The following is a 5,663-nucleotide window of genomic DNA, read 5'->3' on the forward strand; positions in this document are numbered from 1 at the left end:
GAGATCAGCCCTGGGATTCCTTTGGAAGGAATGATGCTAAAGCTGAAGCTCAAGTACTTTGGCCACCTCATGCGAATACTTGACTCATTGGAAAAGTCTCTGATGCTGGGAGGGATTGGGGGCAAGAAGAGAAGGGGAAGACATAGGATCAGATGGCTGGATTGCATCACTGACTCCATGGGCATGAGTCTCAGTGACTCCAGGTTTTGGTGATGGACAGGAAGGCCTGGCATGCTGTGATCCATAGGGTCGCAAAGAGTTGGACATGACTGAGTGACTGATCTGATCTGAAGGGGAAGGTTCATAGAAATACAAGCTTACCTCAAGAAACAAGAGAAACCTCAAATAAATGACCTAACTTTACACCTAAAGCAACTAGAAAAAGAAGAAGTGAAAAATCCCAGGGTTAGAAGAAGGAAAAAGTAATAATAACAATTAGGTAGTATACTCATTTTCACTATATTGATTCTTCCAATCCATGAACATGTTATATTTCTCCATCTATTAGTGTCTTCTTTGATTTCTTTCACTAGTGTTTTATAGTTTTCTATGTATAGGTCTTTAGATTCTCTAGATAGATATACTCCTAAGTATTTTATTCTTTCTGTTGCAATGGTGAATGGAATTGTTTCCTTAATTTCTTTTTCTGTTTTGTCATTATTAGTGTATAGGAATGCAAGGGATTTCAGTGTGTTGATTTTATATCCTGCAACTTTACTATAATCATTGATTAGTTCTAGTAATTTTCTGGTGGAGTCTTTAGGGTTTCCTATGTAGAGGATCATGTCATCTGCAAATAGTGAGAGTTTTACTTTTTTTCCAATTTGGATTCCTTTTATTTCTTTTTCTGCTCTGATTGCTGTGGCCAAACTTCCAAAACTATGTTGAATAGTAACGGTGAAAGTGGGCACCCTTGTCTTGTTCCTGACTTTAGAGGAAATGCTTTCACTTTTCACAATTGAGGATAATGTTTGCTGTGCGTTTGTCATATATAGCTTTTAATATGTTGAGGTATGTTCCTACTATTCCTGCTTTCTGGAGAGTTTTTATCATAAATGGATGTTGAATTTTGTCAAAGGCTTTCTCTGCATCTTTTGAGATAATCATATGGTTTTTATTTTTCAATTTGTTAATGTGGTGTATTACATTGATTGATTTGTGGATATTGAAGAATCCTTGCATCCCTGGGATAAAGCCCACTTGGTTGTGGTGTATAATCTTTTTATTTATTTATTTACTTATTTTTTTATAATCTTTTTAATGTGCTGTTGGATTCTAATTGCTAGACTTTTGTTAAGGATTTTTGCATCTAAGTTCATCAGTGATATTGGCCTGTAGTTTTCTTTATTTTGGGGATCTCTGTCAGGTTTTGGTATTAGGGTGATAGTGGTGATAGAATGAGTTTGGAAGTTTCCCTTCCTCTGCAACTACCCAAAGCAATTTATAGATTCAATGCAACCCCTATCAAGCTACCAACGGTATTCTTGAAAGAGCTAGAACAAATAATTTCACAATTTGTATGGAAATACAAAAAGCCTCGAATAGCCAAAGCTATCTTGTGAAAGAAGAATGGAACTGGAGGGATAAACCTACCTGACTTCAGGCTCTACTACAAAGCCACAGTTATCAAGACAGTATGGTACTGGCACAAAGACAGAAATATAGATCAATGGAACAAAATAGAAAGCCCAGAGAGAATTCCACACACATATGGACACCTTATATTTGACAAAGGAGGCAAGAATATACAACGGATTAAAGAAAATCTGTTTAACAAGTGGTGCTGGGAAATCTGGTCAACCACTTGTAAAAGAATGAAACTATAACACTTTCTAACAACATACACAAAAATGAACTCAAAATGGATTAAAGATTTAAATGTAACACCAGAAACTATAAAACTCCTAGAGGAGAACATAGGCAAAACACTCTCTTCCATACATCACAGCAGGATCCTCTATGACCCACCTCCCAGGATATTGGAAATAAAAGCAAAAATAAACAAATGGGACCTAATTAAACTTAAAAGCTTCTGCACATCAAAGGAAACTATTAGCAAGGTGAAAAGTCAGCCTTCAGAATGGGAGAAAATAATAGCAAATGAAGCAACTGACAAATAACTAATCTCAAAAATATACAAGCAACTCTTAGCTCAACTCCAGAAAAATAAATGATCCAATCAAAAAAATGGGCCAAAGAACTAAATAGACATTTCTCCAAAGAAGACATACAGATGGCTAACAAACACATGAAAAGATGCTCAACATCACTCATTATCAGAAAAATGCAAATCAAAACCACTATGAGGTACCATTTCACACGACTCACAATGGCTATGATCCAAAAGTTTACAAGCAATAAATGCTGGAGAGGGTGTGCAGAAAAGGGAACCCTCTTATACTGTTGGTGGGAATGCAAACTAGTACAGCCACTATGGAGAACAGTGTGGAGATTCCTTAAACAACTGGAAATAGAACTGTCTTATGATCCAGCAATCCCACTGCTTACCATACACACTGAGGAAAACAGAATTGAGACACATGTACCCCAATGTTCATTGCAGCACTGTTCATAATAGACAGGACATGGAAGCAACCTAGATGTCCATCAACAGATGAATGGATAAGAAACCTGTGGTACATATATGCAATTGAGTATTACTCAGCCATTAAAAAGAATTAATTTGAATCAGTTTTAATGAGGTGGATGAAACTGGAGCCTATTATACAGAGTGAAGTAAGCCAGAAAGAAAAACACCAATACGGTATACTAAAGTATATATATGGAATTTAGAAAGATGCTAACAATAACCCTGTGTATGAGACAGCAAAAGAGACACAGATGTATAGAACAGTCTTATGGACTCTGTTTCAGAGAGAGAGGGTGGGAAGATTTGGGAGAATGGCATTGAAACATGTATAATATCATGCATGAAACGAGTCGCTAGTCCAGGTTTGGTGCATGATACTGGATGCTTGGGTCTGGTGCACTGGGACAACCCAGAGGGGTGGTATGGGGAGGGAGGATGGAGGAGGGTTCAGGATGGGGGACACATGTATACCTGTGGCGGATTCATTTTGATATTTGGCAAAACTAATACAATTTGTAAAGTTTAAAAATAAAATAAAATTAAAAAAAAAATAAACAATTAGGGCAGAAATACATGAAAAAAAGCAAAGGAACCTATAGCAAAACTCAGCAAAAATAAACGCTGGTTCTTTGAGAAGATAAATAAAATAGGCAAACCATTAGCAAAACTCATCAAGAAAGAAAGGGGGGATAATCAAATCAACAAAATTAGAAAGGAAAATGGATAAATCACAGCGGACAACACAGAAGTACAAAGGATCATAAAAGACTACTATCAGCAGCTATAGGACAATAAAATGGACAACTTGGAAGAAATGAACAAATTCCTAGAAAAGTATAACAATCCAAAACTGAACCAGGAAGAAATAGGTAATCCCAACATACCCATCACAAGCATGGAAAGCAAAACTGTAATCAAAAATCTTCCATTGAACAAAAACGAAGCTCAGGACCAGATGACTTATTCACACTCCTGGTTACCCTGGACACCTGGAGAGGACAAGAGAGGGAGCACAGAATACCACTTGTTTGGGGAAGAGGGTGAAGATGGATAGGAACGATAGTTTCAGGAAAAGTGTGACCAGAGGAGAGCTATGTGCCAGGCCAGTAGAGGGCAGGGGGGTCTCATGGGGCGGTGTCAATGGGCAAGAGGAGCTTGGATGGGTTCAACTCACCTTGACACTTTTGTGGACCCCAGTTGACAGGAAGTCTCCATCTTTTCCTCCTGCTTACCTGAAGTTGGCTATTCCATAAGTGCTCTAGAGCCTTGTGGCTTCTGAGTCTCTTTAGTCATTTTGAAGACACCCAGTGGTCTGCTCCAGAGCCCCTGAGCACACCTCTATATACCCCTCCCTAGGGTCCACAGCATTATGCTTTAAGAGATCAGCAACTCACTTCCCCAGCCAATGGTGGCCCTGGCTGAGAATTGACATCACAAAGCGCAATCCTGATACCTCTAGGGCAGAATGGGGGGCAACTCAGATGATTTGATGGGGGGGGGAATGCATCACTTTTAATGGCCCTTAGGAGCCCTCCAAACTCACCTGTCATCCTCATCTCTCTAAGTCAACTCTGTTGTGTCACAAGGCAGGGAGCATGTGTCTCCTCCAAACCTTGACCCACAGCCACAGTACCGAGGCTTTGATTCTGTTCTCTCCCACATTTCACCATCATCTAGATTGTAATATCTTGCCTAAATTTCCTCCATGATAATTAGGCTGTATTGAAGTGTCTGTGGAAATGAGAATCATCCCACTTTCCTCCTACAGTTCAGTTCAGTCTCTCAGTCATGTCTGACTCTTTGAGAGGTGGTCTTAAAGCACTTTCAAGACCATTTAATTCTGGGCCACCTCCCAGAACCTTTTTCCATCTCATCTCCTTTGTTCTAGCTTCCATTCAGACACTGCTGTCTTCAGGCTGTGAGACTGCACTGAATACACTTGCCCTTTCTCCACATGGAGCTGTCTTGCTTCAAGTCTTGGAATCATGGTCACCTCACTATGTGTAAAAAAAAAAAAAAAATGTTTCCCCAAAGACGTGCACATGAATGTTCATAGCAGTCTTATTTCTAATAGTCAAAAAGTTGAGATGAACAAGATGGCAGAGTGGTAGTTGCAGGAGCAATACACCTCTCTCCTTGGACACATCAGGAATACATCTTCAGACACAGAAGTGCTTGCAGAACACCAGCTGAGAGCTGACAGGAGTACCTGACCAGTGGAAAAGAATGTATAGAACCACAAAACTTGGTAGGATGAAGGAACTAGGGGGAAAAACAGGAGTGTTAATAGGTCTGGACCTGCCCTTGGTGGGTGGGAGAACTGAAGTAGGTTTCCACTTCCCTCATTGGAGTAATTGTCTGGATCAGAGGAGAAACAGTTAAGGCTGAGAATAAATCAGCTGATCTGTGGCAGCCTACACCAATACATACAATGTATGACATAGCATAATCCATTGGTTTTTGTCCCCTTAAGAGTGTAGCATTCATTAAACATTTGAAAATCCATCAGGATAAACAACTTACTAAAGAACTGAAAATGATGACACAGTAGGGTCATTTAGATAAATGCTGAAAACTAATTTGATAAAATCTAATATCCCTGGGTTGGGAAGATTCCCTGAAGTAGGGATTGGCTACCCACATCAGTATTCTTAGGCTTCGCTGGCAGCTCAGCTATTAAAGAAAGTGCCTGGCATCTCAGAGATCTGGGTCCATCCTTGGGCTGGGAAGATCCCCTGGAGGAGAGCATGACAATCCATTCCAGTATTCTGGCCTGGAGAATCCCCAAGGACAGAGGAGCCTGTTTGGCCTACACTTCATGGGGTTGCAAAAAGCTGGACACAACTCTGTGACTGAGCACATTCTGTATAAAATATTTTAGCGAACTAGAAATAGAAGAAGAAATAGAAATAGAATTGGAGAAGGCAATGGCACCCCACTCCAGTACTTTTGCCTAGAAAATCCCATGGATGGAGGAGCCTGGTAGGCTGCAGTCCATGAGGTCGCTAAGAGTCGGACACGACTGAGCGACTTCACTTTCACTTTTCACTTTCATGCATTGGAGAAGGAAATG

The sequence above is a fragment of the Bos taurus genome, chromosome Y (genome assembly GCF_002263795.3).
Source record: "Bos taurus isolate L1 Dominette 01449 registration number 42190680 breed Hereford chromosome Y, ARS-UCD2.0, whole genome shotgun sequence".
Classification (NCBI taxonomy): Eukaryota; Metazoa; Chordata; class Mammalia; order Artiodactyla; family Bovidae; genus Bos; species Bos taurus.